This window comes from Neofelis nebulosa, chromosome 1 (genome assembly GCF_028018385.1).
Source record: "Neofelis nebulosa isolate mNeoNeb1 chromosome 1, mNeoNeb1.pri, whole genome shotgun sequence".
Lineage (NCBI taxonomy): Eukaryota > Metazoa > Chordata > Mammalia > Carnivora > Felidae > Neofelis > Neofelis nebulosa.
Window position 1 is genome coordinate 131,232,682 of NC_080782.1, and position 26,306 is coordinate 131,258,987.

At 39.2% G+C, this 26,306-nt stretch overlaps 1 long non-coding RNA gene across 1 annotated transcript in view; it reads left to right on the forward strand.

Moving 5' to 3' along the window:
* The first annotated feature begins 4,437 nt into the window (after window positions 1-4,437).
* The window catches only part of LOC131516226 (uncharacterized), a 36,756-nt gene continuing 14,887 nt past the window's right edge, over window positions 4,438-26,306 (forward strand). The window contains exons 1-3 of the long non-coding RNA XR_009263951.1: window positions 4,438-4,492; window positions 14,340-14,467; window positions 20,869-20,935. This is a non-coding gene — a long non-coding RNA (uncharacterized LOC131516226). The remainder of the gene's footprint in view (window positions 4,493-14,339; window positions 14,468-20,868; window positions 20,936-26,306) is intronic.

Genomic DNA, 26,306 nt, shown 5'->3' on the forward strand with positions numbered 1-26,306 from the left:
TCATGCTCTGTCTCTCTCTGTCCCAAAAATAAATAAAAAACGTTGAAAAAAAAAGATATGATATGGAAATAAAGACAAATACTGCTTTTAACTTTAAATAATTTGGAGTAATGGAAGGCATTCTTTTTTTTTTTTTTTTTTTTGGAAGGCATTCTTAAATAGATGTGTGAAATAGGAGAGGCATGATAACAGAACCAAGTGCTTGCGTAACAGAGGAGTGACTAACCAGGAAGCTGCCACTACAGTAGGCAACGTTAGATCTGGATCTTGAAGCACACGCAAAGATTTGCTTTCTCTGCCATCCCAGTTAAAAATACATGCATATGGCTTTAAAATTAAAGAACATGAGCTTACCATGAATAATTCTTCCCCACCCTACTGCTTTCTTCTTGTATCCTTCCTAGAGGAACCTCTATCCATAGTCTCTTTTTAATTTTTCTGACTGTAAACCATATACTTACAAAGTACATGTCTCTTGATTTTAACACTTTGGAAATTTGAAAGATGATCATGTAGCTATATTCACTATCCTTCATTACATCTCACACTCCCTTTGCTACTTTTTGATAGTTCTATTATTTATAGCCCTCTCATTGCCTAGTAACATAAACCTCTTTTTTGTTGCGTAAGCCTAAGGCTGTATGTCTGACAGTCTAATATGTGAGATAAAGATCTAGACTAGTGTTTGACCAAACAGCTGGTCACAATAACATGTCCTTTTACTTCCAGACTTCTGTCAGTTATACTTAGACATTGTTTTAGTTTCCAGGTTAAACAGATACTAAATGTTGAAAAACCAATTACTATGTTTCTTAATTTAACTGAACTTATATGTGATGTAGCTATCCTAAAAGGGAATCTGTGCCTTATTTGTCTAATAAAATTCAGTATAAATTTATAACTTGTATGTTTCCTAGGGCTGTCATAATAAAACATCACAGATTAAGTGCCTTAAACAGTAGACATTTTCTCACATTTCTGGAAGCTAAAAGTCCAAGATCAAGGCGTGGGAAAGGTCGGTTACTTCTGAAGTTTCGCTATTTTGCTTGCAAGTGGACACTTGCTTGACATCCCTTGGTCTGTGTGTTGTCTATGGCCTAAACTCTTAAAAGGACACTAGTCATGTTTAGGGCCCGCTGATAATGATCTCATATTACCTTTATTACCTCTTTAAGGCCCTAAGTCCAAATACAGTTGCACTGCATTCCAGAGTACTGGAGATTAGGACTTCAACATAGGAATTTTAGGGGAACATATAGTGTTACTAGGAAATCATGTTAGATTTGAAACACTATTGGGAATAAAGTGAGTGAAATACTTTAACTTATTCTTTGTATGCCAGATGTAGCCATCATGAACAAGTGTGCCAGATTTTTTTTTTTTAAGCTTATTTATTTATTTTAGGAGATTGAGACAGAGTGTGTGTGTGCACGGGAGGGGGGGGGGGAGAGAGAGAGAGAGAGAGACAGAACATCCCAAGAAGGCCCCACACTGTCAGCGCAAAGCCCAATGAGGGGCTCGATCTCAGCAACTGTGAGATCATGACCTGAGCCGAAATCAAGAGTCGGTAAGTGTCCGACTCCACTCAGGTCATGATCTCATGGTTCATGGGTTTGAACCCCAGGTCAAGGTCTGCCCAGGGTCAGCTAGGAGCCTGGAGCCTGCTTCAGATTCTGTGTCTCCCCCACTCTCTCTGCCTCTCCCCCTGCTTGTGCTCTCTGTCTCTCTCTCTCAAAAATATATAAACATTAAAAAAAAAAAGTTGGATGCTTAACCTACTGAACCTCCCAGGCACCCCAAGTATGTTATGTTATTAAATACGTTTGCATTAAGAATGTCTTAACAATAGACGAAAGTTTTATTTTATTTTATTGAAGAGATAAAAGGATATAGGCTAGCTAATAAAATTCTTAAACTGGAAAAAGTATTGACAAAAAAACCTTGGAAGCCAGGATCATGATAGTGGAACAAATATAGCGGGTGTCTATACAAGAGTATACAAGCCACTATTTGCCCAAATAATTATGCCAAATTTGTTCCTTGTTCACCTCATGAAATAATTTAATGTGAAAAAATGCTGTTTTCAAGGAATTCCAATATAACCAGTTTTAGTATTGGACAAAGGATATACATGTATTTTGTGACTTCGATGAGCAGGTAGGATATTATGCCTGTTCTAAAAACTACATTAAAACACTCACATGAATCCTAAGGGGCATCAAGGTCAAATGCAATCAAAGTACTTCACACAAATAACAGATATCTGTTAAAAGAACATTAAATGACAAAATATGCTGAAATAGAAAGCATATTGATGTAAGAGATTACAAATTTTTATGCATTTTTTAATGTTTATATTTGAGAGAGACAAAGTGCGAGCGAGGGAGGGGCACAGAGAAAGGGGGGACACAGAATCCAAAGCGGACTCCAGGCTCCGAGCTGTCAGCACAGAGCCCAATGCGGGGCTCGAACTCACGAACCGTGAGATCCTGACCTGAGCTGAAGTCAGACGCTTAACGGACTGAGCCACCCAGGCGCCCCTATGCATTTTATCTGTATGTGATGATATTTAGAAAAAGTTAAAGGTTTACAATAAAAAAACCCATGACGATATACAACGCTGCATTGCTAGCTTAAGAGAAGGTCTATCCTTTTGTTTGTAACAAATAAGAGTAAGTAACTCTGAAAGCATGTTTGATTAATGTAAAATATTAGCAAGAGATAAGAATATATGTCCTGAACTTGAAAATGAAGAGACTGGAAATGTGCAAACCACCTGATGAGTGTATCAACTACTATAGGAAATGTGTTTATCAAATAGAAATTAAAGAGATCATGGATGTTCTAAAAATGGAGACGTCTTCAAATATTTCAAATTGGGGAACTGTTATTTTCTATGGAGAACAGTTATTTTCTATGAATACATCTGATTTACAAAACACAACCTCTTAAATAGTAGTCCGATTATTTAAATCCTGTGGAAATTTCCATCTGAAGTAGTTTTAGGCAGCAATTTTGTAATAAAAAATCAGGAGTGTATTTGGATCCTGTAAAACAGATTCACAAATCATTCTTGGTGGAATCCTATCCAAATATAGATGTGGTCTAGGGAAATTTTTTTAAAACACTACCAGTCACAGTGGTGGCATCCTACAAAATAAGTCTCAATAAACTAATGTTAATTAAAAATTATTTAGATTTGGACTTGGTCAAGAAAAGTAAATGTTAAAAATTTTATTTATGAGCTTCCATATATATATTTTTAAATGTTTATTTATTTTTGAGACAGAGAGAGACAGAGCATGAACGAGGGAGGGTCAGAGAGAGAGGGAGACACAGAATCTGAAGCAGGCTCCAGGCTCTGAGCTGTCAGCACAGAGCCCGACGCGGGGTTCGAACTCACGGACTGTGAGATCATGACCTGGGTGAAGTCAGACACTCAACCGACTGAGCCACCCAGGCACCCCAAGCTTCCATATATTTTTAAACTTTGGGTATAAATAAAAATATTTAAAATAAGGTGAATTTTAATATACCAACTTTACAGTTCTTCAGTATTTAATCTTTAAGAATAAACATTAACACACACCTATGTAAGAGGCAGATGTTTCTTTTGCCTCAGGCTCCAATGATTGGCGCGGTACTGTTCCTAAGTTTCCAAACCTCGCGTGTGAATTGTAGCGTTTCTGCTGCCAGCCTTAGCAAATAAAAATACAGGACACCCAGTTAAACTTTAATTTCAGATAAACAACGAGTAATTTTGCATGAGCTATATGCCACAAAATTATTCGTTGCCTGTGAGAACTTCAAATTTAACTGGGCATCCCATATATGATCTGGCACCCCTAAACATAATTACGTTATGTGGTTGAGAGAGCTGCCTGTTTCTTGGTCCAATGTTACTGTTCCTCCAACGCCCGACTTGTCACTCCGGCCGCTGGTTTTGCAGTGGTGACTCGGGATCACACACCGGCAGTCCCGTGTCACGATGAGCGCCGGTGGACACCTCCGATCCTTATCAGGTCCGGGAGACCCTGCGTTGGCATCTATCACCCTTCCTGATGCCTCTGCCCCTGCCACACTACCTTCTTCAGCGCTATTTTGTTTGCTAGTCCCTCCTCCTGGGATGTTCTCCTAGGTTGTTACTGCCCTCATTCCCTTCAGGCCGATCAAATACCACTTTATAGGAAAGGCCTTATTCAGGGGACTAATGACTACTAGGAAGGAATTTTTCACTCATTTCCCTTCTCTTTTCCCTGCTTTGTTTTTCTTTACAGCAGTTACCGGCGCCCGCTAAATAATATATTTACCTGCTTATAAGCTTAAGGTCAGCAACCCCCACCTGGAACAGAAGCTCCTGGAGGGCGCTTCCAGGAGCTCAGAACCCGGAAGGAGAGTTGTGGGAGGTGCCAGGAGGGGGCGGGGCTTGTTTTGGCAGCTTCCGGAAGGGGCAGTGCCAGAGGATTCTGGAAAGGCTCTGGTGTTCCCAGAGGTGAGGCAGAGAGATGGTGTGGGGGAGTGGGCCGTGGATGAGACTGTTGTTGTAGCTGCTGTGGCTTAGGGCATGTGTCCGCCCCTCCCTTCAGGCCTGTTCCGTCGGAGCAGCCGCTCAGGACCCGCAAGGCACGGCCGGGTGGGCCCCGTGGGGCTTTCTCATTGACAGGTGGAATAGAGGGTGCACCCTGAGGAGGGGTGTGGGGGTCCCCAGTGATGTCTTAGCCAGCATTTGCAAGGCTGAGGATGCTTTGTGGAGTTTTACTTAAATTTTGTACAGATTCTTTATGCTTTTGAAACCGGGAAAATAATTTTGTTGGAAAGCATTTGAGGGTTCAGAGAAGTGGTAGGAAAAGACCACGGGTATTGAGCAAAGCCAAAATATTGTGTTTTGAGGGAACTTTTCAGTACCTTTCTGAAAATGCTTTTGTAATGTGGAAGATCCGCAAACCCCCAGGAGGTCTACCTTCTCTGCTATTCCTCTCTGAAAAGTCCTTCTTTCCTTACCTCATGAATTTAATGCCATCAAAACTTAACTAAAGTAATAACCAAACCCTCCCTTGTACGTTATGGGCTCAGAGCTGTCAATTTCTTTATCTTCTTGGTTTCACTGGCAAGCACTTCCCTTCATTTTTTGATACAGTGAGTCTACGCCACCTAACTCCCTGAAATTAATTGTGTGGTCAAGTGGTCGGGGGCCTCCTAGTGGCCAAATTTAGGTACTTTTACCTTTTTTTTTTTTTTTTTTTTTTTTCCTGTTAACAGAAGCACAGTTAATGATTCTTGGTTCTTCCTTTTTTCCCAGCTTCGCTTTCTGGTTCTTCATCATTGGCCTACCTTTCTCCTGTATGTGTTTCCTGATGTAATTCCATTTTCCTTTTTAGAATACTATCCTGTAGGAGGATGCATCCTATCCGCTCCTGATACGTTAACAACTGTTTATAGGCTTATGGTTTGTTAAACTATTTTGTTTGTTTTTGTTTTCAAATCTTCCTCTTAAGTTTATTCCTATAGCCTTATATCCATGTTCCTAGTGGATATATCTACCTGAACTTCCCACATGAATGTAAAGGATAGATGGGAATTATTAAATGAATGATTGGGGTGCCTGGGTGGCTCAGTTGGTTAAGCGACCGACTCTTGATTTCTGCTCAAGTCATGATCTCATGGTTTGTGGGGTCGAGCCCCTCATTGGGCTCTGTGCTGATGGTGTGGAGCCAGCTTGGGAGTCAGTCTCTCTCTCTCTCTCTCTCTCTCTCTCTCTTTCTCTCTCTCTCTCTGCCCCTCCCTCACTCTCTCCAAATAAATTAACATAAAAAAATAAACGAATGATCATAAATAGGACTCTAGGGAGGAAAAAATGCACTTAAAATGACTGTTAACCCTTGGGTGACAGACCTTGAGAATGTTATGAAAATCAAGGACTTTCTCCCTAAAAAGCTGCACACTAATTTTTACCTATAGTTTCAGAACTTCCCAGAATTGGTGTAGTTCACGAACTCAGACCTGGATTAGGGCTTTCTGAAATAATGACAAAATGCAAAAGTGTGTTTTCACAGATAAACATTAGATTTAGAAGCTTACAATAAAAATACATTGTAGCCTGAGCTTTATGGACCATTAACCTAATTTAGTACTTCAGACTCACTTATGGAAACTTAATCTTTAGAAGCAGCATCAAGAATGAAGAGTCTGGAGCCGAAGCATGAGAGTTTCTGATTAACTGTGGTTTGTGTGTTTCGTAGTCCAAAAGGGATCTACCTTATTTTGGTCAGAGGCCAGAGTGCTACAGACCTCTCAGAAAATGTTTGCTAGGGAGACTGTTGTCTGCTCCTCTCCTGAGGACCAAAGGACAGCTGAGGTTCTGAGGCCTGCTGCTGTCTGAGTAGGCAAGAATGACAGAGGTACAAGAGACGTCTGCGGTTTTATTCTAGCACAACCTTCTTCTGATGACTGGTAGGACTAGTGATTTCTCAGTTCACAGTTATTCCTTTAATGGTGAGTGCTGCTTTGAGATTGACCTCACTCTTTCCTGAATTAAATCTCTTTCATCTCTTCTTGTGCCAATAGGCTACTTAATATTTCTTTATTGTATTTTGTAAAGATGAGATCTAAGGAGACTTTAGCCACTCTTTTTTTAAAGCCTTCACTTGGCTTTCATGATCCCACTGTCTTCTGGTTTTTTTTTTTTTTTTTTTTTTTTTTTCCTGTCTCTCTGGGTGCAACTTCTCCGCTCTCCTGTGGTCCTCTTTCTCACTTCTCAGTTAGGGTCAGAGTTTCTTTGTAGCCATTTTGCTTTCCCCGAAGGCTCATCATTGCAAATACTACCTATGTATTGAGAACGCTTTAATTTTTAATTCTAATTTTTACCGTTTTCTGGCTAGAAGCTGCAGCTCTACTTAAATGGCCTACAAGTTCTTCCATCTTACTGTATCCCAAACCAGGCTCATTTTATGTCCCTTAAATGGTTCTTGCTTCTGTTTTACCTATTTTTGTAAATGGCAAAAATAACTGTTTCTCCTAGTTATAGATTTTTGTTCTAGATTCCATCTTATCCCTCCACTGCTCTTAGTAACTATTCATGTGAAATAACTTTCATTCTTTAACTTTAGCAAGAAATTGATTTGTTTCTATTTCGTTTTTAATATTCACAGTTTAAGAGTTTAGATATATACTTCCCATTTTATCCATGAGGAAGTAGGCTTCCTTTTTAAATTATTAATTACATAAAGAACATCTATGTACTTGATCCTTTTAAACAATTTAGACAAAACAGAAACAGAGAAAGATGTTACAATGCCCTCTTCCTTCATTTTCTTCCTATCTCTAGAGCAAGTGGTTTTCAATTGGGAATGATTTGCCCTCCAGGGAATATGTAGCAAGGTCTAAAGATAATTTTGACTGAAGATAATTTGGTCATGACTGAGAGGGTTTTATTAGTATCTGGAGGGTGGAGGGTAGGGGTGCTGCTAAATGTCTACAGTGTACAGAACAGCCCTGTGACAAAGTACCATTGGTCCCAAATGTGACTAGGGCCAAGGTTGGGAAACCCTGTTCTAGAGGAAATCACTGTATATCCATAATGTACTGTCTAATACTGTAAATGCTAGCCACATGAGGCTGTTTAAATTGAAATTAATTCAAATTAAATAAAATATGCAATTCCTCAGTTAGATTAACTATGTTTTAAGTGTCCAGCAGCCATATGTGGCTACTGAATTGAATAGATTATAGAACCTTTCCATTATTAACAGTAGGTTTTATTAAATATTTAGGCATAAATTATACAAAGTATATTTTACATAAATAGAATCACATCATACATGTTATTCTACAGTTTACTTTTGTTAATAATGTCTTGAAAATTTTTCTATTTTCTGTTTTTAGTACGTATAATTAAATTTAGTGGTCTTTTACCTCTCTGACCTCAGCCGCAGCAATATCTTACTTGACACATCCCCAAAGGCAAGGGAATTAAAAACAAAAATGAACTATTGGGACCTCATGAAGGTAAAAAGCTTCTGCACAGCAAAGGAAACAATCAACAAAACTAAAAGGCAACCAACAGAATGGGAAAAGATATTTGCAAATGACATATCAGACAAAGGGCTAGTAGAAACCCCAGAAATAGACCCAGAAACGTATGGCCAACTAATCTTTGACAAAGCAGGAAAGAACATCCAATGGAAAAAAGACAGTCTCTTTAACAAATGGTGCTGGGAGAACTGGACAGCAACATGCAGAAGGTTGAAACTAGACCACTTTCTCACACCATTCACAAAAATAAACTCAAAATGGATAAAGGACCTGAATGTGAGACAGGAAACCATCAAAACCTTAGAGGAGAAAGCAGGAAAAGACCTCTCTGACCTTAGCCGTAGCAATCTCTTACTCGACACATCCCCAAAGGCAAGGGAATTAAAAGCAAAAGTGAATTACTGGGACCTCATGAAGATAAAAAGCTTCTGCACAGCAAAGGAAACAACCAACAAAACTAAAAGGCAACCAACGGGATGGGAAAAGATATTTGCAAATGACATATCGGACAAAGGGCTAGTATCCAAAATCTATAAAGAGCTCACCAAACTCCACACCCAAAAAACAAATAACCCAGTGAAGAAATGGGCAGAAAACATGAATAGACACTTCTCTAAAGAAGACATCTGGATGGCCAACAGGCACATGAAAAGATGTTCAACGTCGCTCCTTATCAGGGAAATACAAATCAAAACCACACTGAGATACCATGTTCATGCCAGTCAGAGTGGCTAAAATGAACAAATCAGGAGACTATAGATGCTGGAGAGGATGTGGAGAAATGGGAACCCTCTTGCACTGTTGGTGGGAATGCAAATTGGTGCAGCCACTCTGGAAAGCAGTGTGAAGGTTCCTCAGAAAATTAAAAATAGACCTATCCTATGACCCAGCAATAGCACTGCTAGGAATTTATCCAAGGGATACAGGAGTACTGATGCATAGGGGCACTTGTACCCCAATGTTGATAGCAGCACTCTCAACAATAGCCAAAATATGGAAAGAGCCTAAATGTCCATCAACTGATGACTGGATAAAGAAATTGTGGTTTATATACACAATGGAATACTATGTGGCAATGAGAAAAAATGAAATATGGCCTTTTGTTGCAACGTGGATGGAACTGGAGAGTGTGATGCTAAGTGAAATAAGCCATACAGAGAAAGACAGATACCATATGTTTTCACTCTTATGTGGATCCTGAGAAACGTAACAGAAACCCATGGGGGAGGGGAAGGAAAAAAAAAAAAGAGGTTAGAGTGGGAGAGAGCCAAAGCATAAGAGACTGTTAAAAACTGAGAACAAACTGAGGGTTGATGGGGGGTGGGAGGGAGGGGAGGGTGGGTGATGGGTATTGAGGAGGGCACCTTTTGGGATGAGCACTGGGTGTTGTATGGAAACCAATTTGACAATAAATTTCATGGAAAAAATAAAATAAAAAAAATTGGGGGTTTTATTAAAAAAAAAAGAAATTGTGGTTTATATACACAATGGAGTACTACGTGGCAATGAGAAAGAATGAAATATGGCCTTTTGTAGCAACATGGATGGAACTGGAGAGTATGATGCTAAGTGAAATAAGTCATAAAGAGAAGGCCAGATACCATATGTTTTCACTCTTACGTGGATCCTGAGAAACTTAACAGAAACCCATAGGGGAGGGGAAGGAAAAAAAAGAAAAAAAAAGATGTTAGAGTGGGAGAGAGAGCCAAAGCATAAGAGACTTTTAAAAACTGAGAACAAACTGAGGGTTGAGGGGTGGTGGGAGGGAGGGTAGGGTAGGTGATGGGCATTGAAGAGGGCATCTTTTGGGATGAGCACTGGGTGTTGTATGGAAACTAATTTGACAATAAATTTCATATATAAAAAAAACAACAAAAAAAATAATAAATTTAGTGGTCTTTTGAGATAATTCAATTTTATAATTTAGCAGTATGTAATTTTACTTTTTAAAAAGTTTTTGTGCTTGAATATGATATGCATTCTTTTTTGTCTAGTTTATTTTACTCAGTGTTATGTTTTTAAGATATACCCATGTTGTTTTTGTGTATCTGTAGTTCATTCCTTTTAAGTACTTTATAGTATTCCATTGGATGACTGTATCATAGTTTATTTATCCATTCTCTTGATGGACATAAGAATTTCTTCCACTTTGGGGATATAATGTACTCTGGTCTGAATATTCTTGTACTTGTTAACTGTACACACATCTCTATTCATTTCATGCATAGGAATGGAGTGATAGTGTCATTGGAATTTACTAATTATAACACTTTCTCAAAACAGTTGTATCTTCCCTCTGACCAACTATGTGTGAGAGTTCCCATTGCACTGTCACCTTACCAGTATTTTGTGTTTGTCAAACTCTTATGTTTCAGACTTTCTGTTGGCATGTGATTGTATCCTGTAGTTTTGTTTTACATTTCTCTGATTATGAATGATATTGAACATATTTCATATATGTATTGGCCACCTGGATATTCTTTTATGAGTTATTTTTGAGTCTCTGATGCATTTTTCTATTGATTTATTTTTCTTACTAATTTGTAGGAATATTTGACATATTCTGGATACAAACTTTATACTGTTTATATATGCTGCAAAGATTTTCTCTTGTTTTAATGGCTTGCCTTTTCTTTCTTAGTGGCAATTTTTTTTTGAAGAGAAAAAAAAGAAAAGCTTTCTTCCTAAGATCATTCCCCAATAGCAAAATAACACTACAAAAATGCTCTGTTTAAGTGGGCTTGGTTCTTCATTTCCAACATTTACGATCACTTCAATATAATCTGAAAAGAAAAAAAAATTGTGTAAATCATTGTGTAAAATTAATTTTCTCTTTTTTTTCAATATATGAAATTTATTGTCAAATTGGTTTCCATACAACACCCAGTGCTCATCCCAAAAGGTGCCCTCCTCAATACCCATCACCCACCCTCCCCTCCCTCCCACCCCCCATCAACCCTCAGTTTGTTCTCAGTTTTTAACAGTCTCTTATGCTTTGGCTCTCTCCCACTCTAACCTCTTTTTAAATTTTCTCTTTTTTCACATTGTATTCCAGTTTTGTTTTTTGTGTTTTTAAAAAAAATTTTTTTTTTACATTTATTTATTTTTGAGAAACAGAGTGAGACAAAGCATGAACAGGGGAGGGGCAGAGAGAGAAGGAGACACAGAATCCGAAGCAGTCCAGGCTATCAGCACCTGCCTGACGCAGGGCACGAACCCACAAACTGTGAGATCATGACCTGAGCCGAAGTTGGACGCTCAACCGACTGAGCCACCCAGGATGTAGCCACCAGTAAATCATCATCAAATGACTATACTTGCATATATCCCTTAAAATTTTAGAGCATTGATTTCTTCCCAACAGTAGGGAAATACTTGTTTTATCCTCTATAGTGTTTAATTTAATGCTGTATCAAAACTAGTTGATACTTACTTAGAACTTGATTATTCACTTTTTAAGCTCTTCTTATCCTTAGTACACAATAAGTTACTGTTTACTGGGTGATGTAGGGCAAGTTAACTTAATGACACTGTGGACTAATTTCCATAGCTATAGAAATTGGACACTATGTCAATTCCATAATTTTGTTATTATAACAAATAGCCTATTGCTTAGATAGAACAGTTGAAAGAATTTGTAAACAAAAGGACTAAGCAGATGATTGAGTTTTCGCTAATTGGTCAGGTCAAGGGAGAGAATTACAACGACTATAGATTTCTGGTTGATTTATAGCATCACCTCAGAGAGATGGCACCTTACTCCTTGGTCACATGTTATTACTGAAGTATTTCTTGGTGCTGGGGGAGTAAGGATGGTGTCATGAGCCTGACTTCAAGTTACTAATAGGGAAATGAGTGTCCTGCCCATTTCTTTCAGTGGACTAAGCATAGATATCCTTTAGGGAAGACTTTCCTGGTATTTCACATAATATAAGTCCTTCATCTTTGTTCTTTTTAAAGCTTGTTTGGCTATTCTGGGTCCTTGCATTTCCATATGAGTTTTAGAATCAGCTTGTCACTTTCTGCAAAAATGCCATCTGAGATTTTGGTAGAGATTGTATTGAATTTCTAAATCAATTTGCCAACTTAATATTAAGTCTTCTAGCCCACAAATACAAAATCTTTTCTCTTCACTTAGAGTTTTAAAAATTTCTGTCAGCATTATTTTGTAGTTTTCAATGTAGAAGTCTTATGCTTTTGTTAAATGTTTCTATGTATTGTATTCTTTTAAATGTGTATATATTGGGGCGCCTGGGTGGTGCAGTCGGTTAAGCGTCCAACTTCAGCCAGGTCACGATCTCGCGGTCCGTGAGTTCGAGCCCCGCGTCGGGCTCTGGGCTGACGGCTCGGAGCCTGGAGCCTGTTTCCGATTCTGTGTCTCCCTCTCTCTCTGCCCCTCCCCCGTTCATGCTCTGTCTCTCTCTGTCCCAAAAATAAATTAAAAAAAAAATAAATAAATAAATAAAAAAAAATAAATAAAAAATAAATAAATAAATGTGTATATATTTATTCAGATTTCCAGTGGAATTAACAGGCAGCCTTATATTAGTTTCAGGTGTACAATATAGTGATTCAGCAGTTCTATAAAATATTCTGTGCTTATCATGATAAGTGTATTCTTCATCCTATTCAGCCTGTTTCACCCATTCCCCCCATCCACTTGCCCTCTAGTAACCACCAGTTTATTCTCTATAGTTAAGAGTCTGTTTTTTGGTTTCTTTTTTTCTTTGATCATTTGTTTTGTTTCTTAAATTGCACATCTGAGTTAGATGATTTGTGTTCCTCTGACTTATTTCACTTAGCATTATACCCTCTAGATCCATCTATGTTGTTGCACATAGCATAATATTCATCGCGCGTGTGTGTGTGCACGCGTACACTGCATTTTCTTTATCCATTCATCCATGAATGGACACTTGGGTTGCCTCCATATTTTGGCTATGGTAAATAATGCTTCAGTAAACATAGGGGTGCATATATCTTTTCAAATTAGTGTTTTTGTATTCTTTGCAAGTACCCAGTATATTTTTTTAACCTCTTTTAAAATTTTTGAGGAGCTTCCATACTAGTTTTTACAGTGGCTGCACAAGTTTGCATTTCCACCAAGTGGCAAGAAGGTTTCTTTTCCTCTTCATTGTTACCAACACTTGTTGTTTCTTGTGTTTTTGAGTTTAGCCATTCTGACAGGTGTGAGGTGATACCTCATTGTGGTTTTGATTCACCTTTCTTTGATGTTGAGTGATGGTGAGCATCTGTTCATACATCTGTATGTCTCCTTTGGATAAATTGTTCATGTCTCCTGCCCACTTTTTAATTGGATTATTTGTTTTTTTGTGTGTTGAGTTGTGTAAGTTCTTTATGGATTTTGGATACTAAACATTTATCAGGTATGTCATTTGTAAATACTGTCACTGAGTAGCTTATCTTTTTGTTTTGTTGATTGTTTCCTTCACTGTGCAAAAGCCTTTTATTTGATGTAGTCCCAATAGTTTATTTTTCTGTTGTTTCTCTTGACACAGAAGACATAGCTAGAAAAGTGTTGCTATATTCTTCTTGATGCTGTTGTTAATTGAGTTGTTTTCTTGGTTTCATTTTTGAAATGTTTGTTGTTAGTTTATATAAATACAGTTGATTTTTGTGTATTGATCTCCTCTCCTGTGAATTTGCTAAACTTTTTGACGAGTTCTAATAGTTTTCTTGTGAATTCCTTGGATTTCCTATTTGTAGTCTGTAAATCAGTTTTATGTTTTCCTTTATAAGTTTTAAAAATTATCTTACTGTTTTGGCTAGAATTTCCAGTATAGTGTTAAACAGAAGTGGTAAGACTAGACATCCTTCTACTGTTCCTGGTCTTAGCAGGGAAGCATTCTGTCCTTCATCATTAAATATGATGCTAAGTTGTGAGATATTCATACATATTGTTAAAGAGAAAATCATAGGCCCATGATGGAGTTACTTAGGCTAAGGCCCCATGTCAACAAAACAAGACTTAATATCTAACTGACCTAGTTATAGGCTTTTGAGAATTTAACCTTGAATCACTCAATGGAATATCCTGGGCAGTATTAGGAAATGTACTGAAAACCCCATTCCATTCCCCTTAGAAAGGTGACCTTGCTTAAACAGTGCATTCCTGGCTAATAAATTCCTTTTTATATGCCTGGTCTTTGCTTTTAGAAACCTTCCTTTTATTTAACTTGGGTGGAATTCCCCTCTGCTTGCTAGATGGAATGCAGCCTGATTCATGAATCATTTAAAAAAGCCAATTAGATCTTCAAATTTCTTGATAAAATTTTGTTTCTTAACAGATTTGGTGACAACATCAGGATACCAAGTGAACTTCTGACGGCATTTGGGGACAAGGAGAAACACAGGCATGGCACTCCGAGAACTCTTTTTAGTTCGTAGTCTATCTCGTCATTTCTGAGGGCTGTTGGTAAGTCCCTCTTGGTTTTAGCTGCATTCTGTTTTGTGTTTGAGTTACTGTTCTAATTGGTTTTCCAGTCCAGGGTTAATGAGTCATTGTAGCCTGACAGAGGAGGCTCTGATGGAGCACTAGTCTGTAGCCCTTGGTTTAGTCTGCAGTTCCACATTAGAATCCTTTCCCATTTCCAATTTGCAGTCCTCATTTATTGGGGTTTGCTAGCTTAGTCCATGCATGGAATTGCTTGTGGTGCACATGGGGACTTCTTTTGGCCAGTCCACAGTGACATATTTTGGTTAGTCCTGATGTGCTCAAGTGCATGTTTATTTGTCTTGTTTTTTGTAAATAAAGACTATTGCTAGCCGGGATCTTGGAGGCCAAAAAGCTGTAAAAGTTGCTAGGCAAGGGTCAAGCATTTAAGAGCTGTTGGGAAGCAAGGAAGCAAGCATTCCTAACAAAAGACTACCATGTTAGGATAAGCTGGCTACAGAACTGGTTAGGTTGCTGGTAAGTCACTTGCTTCAAGAAAATGTCTGTGCAGTGAGGCACGCTGTAAAACATGCACAATCCCGAACTCAGCACCATACCCCTTTTAGGTATTAGTTCAGCTCCCAGAGACCCAAAGGCTTAGCTAATGGGATCCTTAAATTCTAGAGTCAGGTGCATCACCTTCCAGCACACATGATTATTTTATGTCTAAAATCTGTGGTACCAGGAGCTGTGAATATTTACAAGAATGGCAACATTTTACCAAAAACAGCCTAGAATTACAGTGGCCATTATGGGGAACATTCCAGTTGTGATGAGATGGTTCACTTCAGAAGTGCACTTGAAAGTAAGGATTCCTGAATTAAATGAATGGAATGGAATACGTCTTTTAATTAGAATGCAGAAACTTCCAAAAGGCTCTAAGGTTCTAAAATAGCTTCATGCAGAGATTCATTACAGAAGGCTAATGAAAAATTAAAAACACAAGAGGAACCTAAAATAAAGTATGATATGATTGATGTGACTACCGCTGCTCTTCTCTGTTTTTCTTTACCGGAGTACTCACATTTTACTAATTTTCTCTCTGAACTGAATTTCTACCCTTGAGAAACTGTTAAACAGTTACCTTTTATTTATTTTTATATTTTTATTTAAAAAAATTTTTTTAATGTTTATTTATTTTTGAGAGAGGGAGCATGAGGAGGGGAGGGCAGGCTCTCTGCTGCCAGCACAGAGCCCATTGCAGGGCTCAAGCCCACAAACCATGAGATGGCCTGAGCTGAAACCAAGAATCAGATGCTTAATGGATTGAGCCACCCAGGTGCCCCTGAACAGTTGCCTTTTAAAATTAAGTTACCTCTGGGGCACCTGGGTGGCTCAGTCGGTTAAGTGTCCAATTCTTGGTTTCAGCTCAGGTCATGATCTTGCAGTTTCCCTAGTTTGAGGCCTACTTCGGGCTCTGTGCTGGCAGCTCGGACCCTCCTTGGGATTCTCTCTCTCCCTTTCTCTCTCTGCCCCTCCCCCACTCATACTGTATCTGTCTCTCAAAACAAATAAATAAACTTAATAAAAAAATACAATTAAATTAAATTACCTCAAGGTACATATCAACCCCCTCAGTTACCTTTCATCTCTTGGTGAAAGACAGAACTAAGAGCCATAGTTAAAGAATTTTTAAACTTATAGAGGAAGCACAAAAATTTTTTGAAGAATTTATAGTTTTCATTGAGGCTTCTAGAAGTGCTGACAATACTGACTCATTTTTTGGCCCTCCATTTTGTTTGGGCTCTTAGGGCTATGGGCTCTGGGCCCCTTGGAAGTTAACATACATATCTTAGAAATGCCCACCAAGGCTAGGATATGGGGAGGCTTGTTTTGGCCTCCCATGAATCTGTTAGAGATAATACAGTCTTTCCCCTTCTTGATGAAGAGGTGGTGCCATAAGATGTCATTAAGGGTCAATCTGAGGTGCCTGGGTGGCTCAGTTGGTTGAGCATCCGACTTTGGCTCAGGTCATGTTCTCACTGTTAGTGAGTTCAAGCCCCACATCAGGCTCACTGCTGCCAGTGCAGAGGCAGCTTTGGATGCTCTGTACCCTTTTCTCTGCCCCTCCCCTGCTTGCATTCTCTCACTCTGTCTCTCTCTCGAAAATAAACATTTATTTAAAAAAGGTTAGCTGTCAGGTGCGTGCAAACTCTCTGAGGTGTTTTGATCTCACTACATTGTCATTCTGTGCATCCTCTTCCTCTATAAAATCTGTGGACTAAGGTTAAGACCCTGCAGAGAATAACTGCACAGCTGGATTGTCATCTGCTCAATTCCCCCTGTCAGTAAGTTACCTTGATAAGGAAAAATTATGTTATAAGATGGCTGACAGGAGTGATAGGGGAATTCCAGTTGCCACCCCAAGACTCCACTTCTGGGTTCTTCTCCCTACGCCACTTGCCACGTGCACCAAATTACTTCTGATGTGGAAGTAACAGACTATAAATTGTCCCCCATGCTTGTACTCGGGGTTCAGACCTCTGGAGAGCAATCTCCTCTGAGCCCGCCAGTGTGAAATAAACCTCCTGCCTTCCAAGATCTCCAAGTGCCACTTGGTTCTTCTGCCAGATGATCCAGACCAGGTTCCATAACAACCCCGAATAAAACTGTGTAAACTATATGGAGTGGCTTGCTTTGTTTTCCAGTCTCAAAGTGCCTTCCCACTTTGGGAGATGCTTTACTGTCCTTCTCTCACCTTCTAACAAGGCCTGTGATCCCGAGCTGCCAGATCTTTATCAGCTTGTGCACATGTTGGTCCAACCTGGGGAAGCCCAAAAATGGATGCAGGAAGCAAGATGGCAAACCCTCAAAGATGATATTCAGGATCCTCAACCAAAAAGGGTTCACAAAATAGCAACTGAACTTTTACAAGCCAGTCCCAGAGTTTTCCCTGCTTGCACTGATTGGTCTATTATTCAAGAATGCAAATAAAAGAGAAAGATCTGTTGCAGACTTCAAGGTCCATTTGAAAGCATTCTTCCAATGGCATTCTGTTCAATACAATTAATAAGTCTACCCAATCTCTCTAGCTGCCTTATTTGTAAATGGATTATCCCCTGACATTTGTGGATTAATAAAAAGACAAAATAGGATAGGAGGCCTATTTTGAACTCATGACTATACTGAACACTTTGAAAGTCTTTGGACCAAGGTCATAAACTAATGGCCTTACAACTACAACTGCTCCTAGGCCAGAGACCTCAGTTAACACTGTTAACTGTTGCACCCATGTTGCATCCCCCTGGGAGTCCATTATCAATAAGCTACCCCAGGAGCTGATGTCTCACTTGTAATTAATTAGGGCACTGGCGGGATGCCTGGGTGGCTCAGTAGGTTGAACATCCAACTTCAGCTCAGGTCATGATCTCACAGCTCGTGAGTTCGAGCCCCGCATTGGGCTCTGTGCTGACAGCTCAGAGCCTGGAGCCTGCTTCAGATTCTGTGTCTCCCTCTCTCTCTCTCTGCTCCACCCACTAGCATTCTGTCTCCATCTCTCTGAAAAGTAAATAAACAGTAATTAAAAAAAAAATTAGGGCACTGGCGAAAAAATTGTCCTATAAGGTCCTATACAAGTTTATTAATAATCAGATACCTATATGGGCTCCTCCCAAAATTGACACGGACCTTCCAGTAAACTACTACCAGTAATATCCTTAAATAGCCAAGGAGAATGGTGAATATGAGAGCTATGTTTTCTACTTTAAACCCCATTCTCCTAGGACAACAATTCCCTTGGAGTGAAAGAGAAGTTTCCATACTGGGGGGTATCTAATAAAGTTCAGAGAGAATTTATATCTCAACAAGTACAAATGACTCTGGGCCCTTTCATTGAAAAACATTTCTTTCTCCCCTGTGATACAGGATAGCCTTGGTCAGTCTATTAGCTAGAGATCTCCTTTCTAAATTCAAATGTGAATACAGTTTGCCTCCAATGGTGACTTCACCTTAGAGTTCCCTTACTAACCTGAATCTGATTTTTAATGTTCTTCTTTTTTTTAATATTTACTTTTTGCATGGGAAGGAGGGGCAGAGAGAGAGGGAGACAGAGAATCCCAAGCAGGCTCTGCACTGTCAGTACAGAGCCCAGCATGGGGCTTGAACCCATGAACCATGAGATCATGACCTGAGCCAAAATCAAGAGCCTAATGCCCCCAGGTGCCCCAGATCTTTAATGTTCTTTACAATCTGTCCTTGATACAGAAGATGGATTCCAGCAGAAGTTTCCTAATTTAATTGAGGTGCCTGGCATTCATTGGGCTACTTTGATTACTGACAATGGGAGAATTAAAAGTGTAGAGCATATAAACATTCAAATAGACCAAACCTAACCTCTTCCTAAATTGCCCCAATATGTGTTAAAGATTGAGGCCATACAAGGTATCACACCACTAATAGAAGACCTAATTATCCAGGGGTTAATCATTCCCTGTACTAGCTCCTGTAATACTCTTTTATTTATTTATTTTTTTGGTCTTCCACAAACATAGTGGGAGGGAATGGCAATTTGTCCAGGACTTAAGAGCTATAAACAAGGTAGTTATTTCCTGTTTCCTGGTTGTTCCAAACCTGAATATTCTTTTGTCACAAATTCCACCAGAGTCAAAATTGTTTATTCTTGGAGACCATTTTAAGCATTCCTGTAGATTCCAATAGTCAGTATCTATTTGGTTTTACTTGGAAAAGTCAACAGTATACTTGGACAGTTATGCCTTGAGGGTTCATGGAGGCCCTTTCTTATTTCTCCTAAGTGCTCCACCAAAATTTAAGTACCCTACAATTCACTGGGAATTGACCCTTTTACAATATGTGGATGACTTCTTGTGGTCAGTTACGAAAAGATTCCATTTAATTGCTGTAACAGCTAAAAAACAGTTACCTAGGTCATAATCTAAGTGCTAAAGGATTCTAGCTATCTTCAAAAAGAATTAAGCCAAGCTAGGAGTTTCCTGGATCCCAAACTTTGTGGATTTTTAGGTCTACCTGGTTATTACAGACAATGAGTTTCTAACTTTTCCTTATTTGTTTCCTACTTTGTGAGCTTACTAAAATTTCAGTCTTCACATCCTTTCCTGGGACGATAAATATGAATAGGCCTTTATAAAATTAAAACAAGCCCCACAAGAGCCACCTGCACTAGGGCTATCTATTCAAAACCTTTTACCTTATTTGTACAAGAGAGATAACCAAGACCCCTGGCTCACACAAAAACATGGCAGTAAACATAGAGCTACTGCCTATTGTAGCCTTCAACTTGATTGAGTTGCTTGAGCCTGTCCATACTGCCTTAAGGCTATACCTGCAGCTGCAAAATTGGTAGAAGCCTCCACAGATCTAACCTTAGGAAATGACATTTGTTTTCAAACTCTACCAGCTGTCAGAAGCCTTTTAACTCTGAATTAACTCAATATTTCTATGCACTGCCCACCAATCTTTTATGAGATCTTTTTGTTTTCACCACCTAGTCTACATGTAAAATGTTGTTAACATTCTCAATCCTGCTACATTACCACCCCTGCATAATGAAGCTGAGCCCCATGGCTGTGAGGTAATTAACATACCATTTCTTAACACCTCATCCTTATTTATAAGACACACCTTTAATCCTGATCTAATTTTGTGTGTTAATGGATCATGTCATAAAAATGAGAAAGGGAATTTCAGGCTACTGTGCTGTTACCATCCAATATGAACAACTGGAAAAGAGAAATCTCCCACAAGCTAACTCATCCCAAAAAACAGAACTCCATACCCTTACCAGAATATTCTAGATATCAAAATGCCAAATTGTTTATATTGATAGCCAGTGTGCCTTTGGGGTCGTTCATGATTTTGGAATGTTATGGAAACAAAAAGGTTTTCTCACATTCACTGGGACTCCAGTAAAAAATATTCAAGTAAAACAGTTTTCTAACTGCTATTCTTCTACCTTCTGAAATTACTATCATCAAAATTGAGGCTCACACCAAAAGGACTGAAGCAGAATATCAGGTAATGTTCTAGGTGAGTTTCATGCAAAGCAGAAGCAACAGAATCTGTAAACGTTCATCTGTAGATAAGTTCATTCTGCTCCTGCAAAAAATGACCTCTTTTGCCTCATGTTCTTATGACACGGCAGTTGTGTGTTCCTGAATTAGAAAGATTAAATGGGCTGTAAATTCAATGAACAGTGAAGGCTATGAGAAACCCAAGTTGGTTCTTCTAGTTACTGAGCAAATCCCATTGTTTGGTTGTTGCATTTCTTTTCCCCCCATGGTGGGAAACCATGATGACTCAAATTACAAACATTGGTGAGGAGACTTCCATAAAATTTCAAAAACAGTCTATCAGCAATGTCTGACCTGTCAGGTCTGTAATCTTAGAAAAACTATTTATGTTCCCAGAGCCCTCAAACTTTCTCCCTCTGGACCTTTGGAACACATGAGCCTGGACTTCATTCATTTCCCCCAGGTATGGGTTATCAGTATGCTCTTGTTACTGTATATATGTCTCCTGTGATGAGGCTTTTTGGGGGTGACAGTGGGGTTCATGGGGTCTGGAGCCGATGACCAAGAAAGAATTCTTGAAGACATCTTTGGTGTAAAAGGGTGATTTTATTAAAGTATGGGGACAGGACCCGTGGGCAGAAAAACTGCTCCTGGACCATGAGGAGAGACTGGTTACATACTATGGGGTTGGGGCAGGTAAATTCCAGGGGAAGTTTCCAGTGAGATTTTCATAGGCTAAAGAAGACTTACAGGATAGTGGAGACCTAGCTATTGTCAAGCCTGGTTGTTTTCCCTCTAGCAAAGCATTAGCATTAAGACAGTAAGGAGTTCCTGGAGAGGCTTTTTACTCTGCCTGCCTCATGTATTTGTCAATGGGTTGCAGGTTATAAGGAAACTTAATTCTATCTGCCATTTCCTTCTGCCTTTGTTTTCCACATCACTATGGACAGGTGGTGGAGACTTAGGTCCTGCAGGACTATGATCTCTATCAGTTAACCATTTGTTTTTACCCTTTTCCTTTGTTCATGGGCAGCCAGGAGTGCCCAAGGAATATCACACATATCCCATCTGGTTGGGTGGGAGAGGGGTGTTTGTGGCCTGTCACCTTGCCTTATACTCCCTCATCATCCTGGATGGGTTGAAGCTTTCCCTAGCTGTAAGGTTGATGCCCTTACGTAGTAAAGAAACTATTATCCCCTTACGTAGTAAAAAAACTATTAGAAAACACGTTTCCATTTGCAGTATACCTTACATAATTTCCAGTGATTTAGGCACCCACTTCACAGGGCAAATCCTACAAGTCTTAATAATGGCCTTGCAAACATTTTAGGATTATCAGTGTCCGTAGTACCCTAAGACATCAGATGAGGTTGAGAGAACTAATAGGATCCTCAAACTTAAAATCTCTAAGCTTGCTGAAAGAAACTGTTATGGAAACTGGTCTGGATCACCCAGCAGAAGAACCAAGCAGCACTCGGAGATCTTGGAAGGCAGGAGGTTTATTTTACACTGGTGTACACCAAGAGGAGATCATTTTCCAGAGGTCTGAGTCCAGAGCATCAACAGAGGGGACAATTTATAGTATGTTACTTCTGCATTCCTCATTAGTAGTGACAGTGGCAAGCGGGTAGGAAGGAAATCCTGGAAGGGGAGTCTTCAGGCAGGGACTGGAATTCCCTTAGCAGTCCTGTTGGCCATCTTGTAACAGATTTTTCCCTATCAAAACTATACTATACTGCCTTGAGTATTATCTCTAGCTCTGCTGAATATTCACAGCACCCTCTTTGGGAAACATAAATTCATGCCATATGAGATAGTCACCCTTAGACCATTGTGTGTTGGCATACAACCTTCTGTTGGTCCTCTGTTATCCCCTGCTAATATAACCAGCTACTGTAGATCTTTAATGTCTTATGCTAAAGCCTATCATTAACAGGTTAAAGCTTTACCTGACCTCAGTTCAAAAGATCCTATTGGTCATAGGCTAGGGCCTGGATACTAGGTATTTTTTTTCATCTTTGTTTTTTTTTTAATGAAATTTATTGTCAAATTGGTTTCCATACAACACCCAGCGCTCATCCCAACAGGTGCCCTCCTCAATGCTCATCACCCACTTTACCCTCCCCCCAACCACCCATCAACTCTCAGTTTGTTCTCAGTATTTAAGAGTCTCTTGTGGTTTGCCTCCTTCCCTCTCTGTAAGTTTTTTTCCCCCTTACCCTCTCCCATGGCCTTCTGTTAAGTTTCTCAGGATCCACATAAGAGTGAAAACATATGGTATCTGTCTTTCTCTGTATGGCTTATTTCACTTAGCATAACACTCTCCAGTTCCATCCACGTTGCTACAAAGGGCCATAGTTCATTCTTTCTCATTGCCAAGTAGTATTCCATTGTGTATATAAATCACAATTTCTTTATCCATTCATCAGCTGATGGATATTTAGGCTCTTTCCATAATTTGGCTATTGTTGAAAGTGCTGCTATAAACATTGGGGTACAAGTGCTCCTATGCATCAGAACTCCTGTATCCCTTGGGTAAATTCCTAGCAGTGCTATTCCTGGGTCATAGGGTAGATCTATTTTTAATTTTTTGAGGAACCTCCACACTGTTTCCCAGAGAGGCTGCACCAGTTTGCATTCCCACCACAGTGCAAGAGGGTTCCTATTTCTCCACATCCTCGCCAGCATCTATAGTCTCCTGATTTGTTCATTTTAGCCACTTTGGCGTGAGATGGTATGGTTTTGATTTGTATTTCCCAGTGTATCAGTGTATCACTGTGGTTTTGTATCAGTGTGGTTTTGATTTGTATTTCCCAGTGACATTGAGCGTCTTTTCATGTGCCTGTTAGCCATTTGGATGTCTTCTTTAGAGAAGTGTCTATTCATGTTTTCTGCCCATTTCTTCACGGGATTATTTGTTTTTCAGGTGTGAAGTTTGGTGAGTTCTTTATAGATTTTGGATACTAGCCCTTTGTCTGATATGTCAAGGACAAATGTCTTTAAAGCCTACTAAGTACTGAGCACTTTGTACCAGGTATCACAATATATTATAAATATTATTTTTTATTCAATTCCCAGTGCACACTATTCAACCTGTTCAACCAAAAAGCCATTGATTCATCTTCGACTTTTCTTCTCCTTTCGTGATACACATGCAATCCCTTAACTATCACCTCTATCTTTAATATGCATACCAAATGCAATCATTTCTTATTACTTTAACCATAACCACTCTCATCCAAACTACTATAACCTCTCTCCTGAATAAATGCAATAGTTCCTTAGCAGTGCTTTCCTCTACCTTTCCGCCTCTATAGTCTATTCTTCATGAAGGAACCAGAAGTGATCCTCCATGGTCTCCCTCACAGCAAAATCCTGAAGTCCTTGCCTCAGACTGCAAGGCCCTCCATGCTCTGGCATATGGCTTCTTCATCTACTAAACCTCTCCATCCTTCCTTGTCCATCCCAATAACCTGTCCTTTACTATTCCTCAAAAACATCAACTATTCTTCATCCCTAGGTAGTTTATATTTATTATTCCTTGTGCTTGAAATGCTTTTCTTTATTGCATTCAGGACTGTACTCAAAAGTCACTTACCAAAAAAGGGCATTCATGTTCTTTCTCTATAAAACACTATATTCCAGGGGGCGCCTGGGTGGCTCAGTCGGTTGAGCATCCGACTTCGGATCAGGTCACGATCTCACGGTTCATGAGTTCGAGCCCCGTGTCAGGCTCTGGGCTGATGGCTCAGAGCCTGGAGCCTGATTCTGATTCTGTGTCTCCCTCTCTCTCTGCCCCTCCCCCATTCATGCTCTGTCTCTCTCTGTCTCAAAAAAAAAAAAAACATTAAAAAAATACTATATTCCAGCATTTTCTATACCCTTAGACTGGTTTATTTCTCTTCACAGAAGCTAATCAGAAATAACTGCTCTTCCTGTCTTTTGTAAAAATCTAAGTGAGACTATGCTCAGGGCTTATGATGACAATACGAGTAACTTCTGAAAACAAAACAAAACATTGGTAAAGGGAAGAAAAAGACAAAAGTCTAGTTAAGAGAACTGAGTACTACCCTCACAAACAGTAACTCTAAGAAAGAATTAGAACTCAGAATTGATGGTTCTGTGGTGTACCAAAGAGGACCAGGATTCCTGAACCCCCGGGTGGCACAAAAGCAGAAAATTGTCATCTTTTTAACAAAGCACTGTGCATGTGGACAAACATCTACATACTATTAGCAATGATCATGACAAAGTCAAAGTTAGAGGCCTTCCTTCTGTTTTTCTGGGGTCTTTGATGACTCAGTCCCCATGATGACTGAGAGCAAATTTCTCACCACAGCAGGAAAGAGGGTCTAAGTCAGATTTAATTTGAATAAAAATTTTCAGAAATGTTATTTCTTGCTTACCAGGCTTTAGATTCAACTTAATACCCATAAATTGGATCATCTTTCTTCTCTTCTTCAAATATTTAAATGATTCCATACTAAAGTTTGTAGTTTTTTTCTCTGTTCTCTGCTCTCTTTTCTCACAACTTGGTGGCTTTCGTTAGTGATATACTTGGATTCCTTTCTCTTCATTTTTTTTTTTTTTTGTCTATTACTGGTTTTTTATTTGTGGTTACCATTAGGTTTATATATAACAGCTTATGCATATAGCATTCTATATTAAGTTAATGGTCACTTAAGTTTGGAACCATTCTACAAGCAATAGAGTTTTACTCCTCTCCCCCACATTTAAGGTATATGATGCATAACTTACATCCTTTTATTTTTTGAAACCCTTCACTGATTTTATAGATAGACTTAATTTTACTGCTTTTGTGATTCTTACTTTTCTTTCTCCAGTTTATGGTCTTTTTTCCACTCAGAGTCCCCTTAACTTTGTTGTAAGACTGGCTAAATGGTGATAAATGCCTTTAACTTTGGTTTGTCTGGAAAATTCTTTAAAAAAAATTTTTTTAAATGTTTATTTATTTTTGAAAGACAGAGAGAGACAGAGAGTGAGAAGGGGAGGGGCAGAGAGAGACAGAGACACAAATTCTAAAGCAGATTCCAGGCTCTGAGCTGTCAGCACAGAACCTTACATGGGGCTCAAACTCACGAGCCATGAGATCATGACCTGAGCCAAAGTCGGACACTTAACCGACTGAGCCACCCAGGTGCCCCTGTCTGGAAAACTCTTTATCTCTCCCTCTATTCAGAATGATAGCCTTGCTGGAGTATTCTTGGTTGCAGGTTTTTCACTTCTAGCACTTCAAATATATCATTTCACTTCCTTCTGGCCTGCAAAGCTTCTGCTGAAATTTCAGCTGATAGCCTTATGGGGTTTCCCTTGTGTATAACTGTCTTCTTTTCTCTTGCTGATTAAAAAAAAAACTCCTTGCCATTGCTTTTTGCCATTTTAATTACTGTGTGTCTTGCTATGGAACTCTCTGGGTTCACTTTGTCAAGGTCTCTCTGTGCCTCTTGGATCTGGATGTCTGTTTCCTTCCCTAGATTTGGGAAGCTTTTAGTTTTTATTTCTTCAGATAAATTTTCTGTCCCCCTTTCTCTCTCTTCTCCTTATGGAATCCCTTTAATGCAAATGTTATTATACTTGATGGTGTCACTGAATTCACTTAATTTGTTTTTATTATTATTACTTTTCTCTCTTTTATTCAGCTTGATTTGCTCCATTACTCTGTTCTCCAGCTGCTGACACATTTTCTGTTTCCTGTAGTCTACTGTTTATTCCACCTAGTGTATTTTTCATTTTAGTTATTGAGTTCTTCATCTCTGATTGGTTCTTTTTATGTTTCCTACCTCTTTTGTTAAGGGTCTGAGTCCTCCACTCTT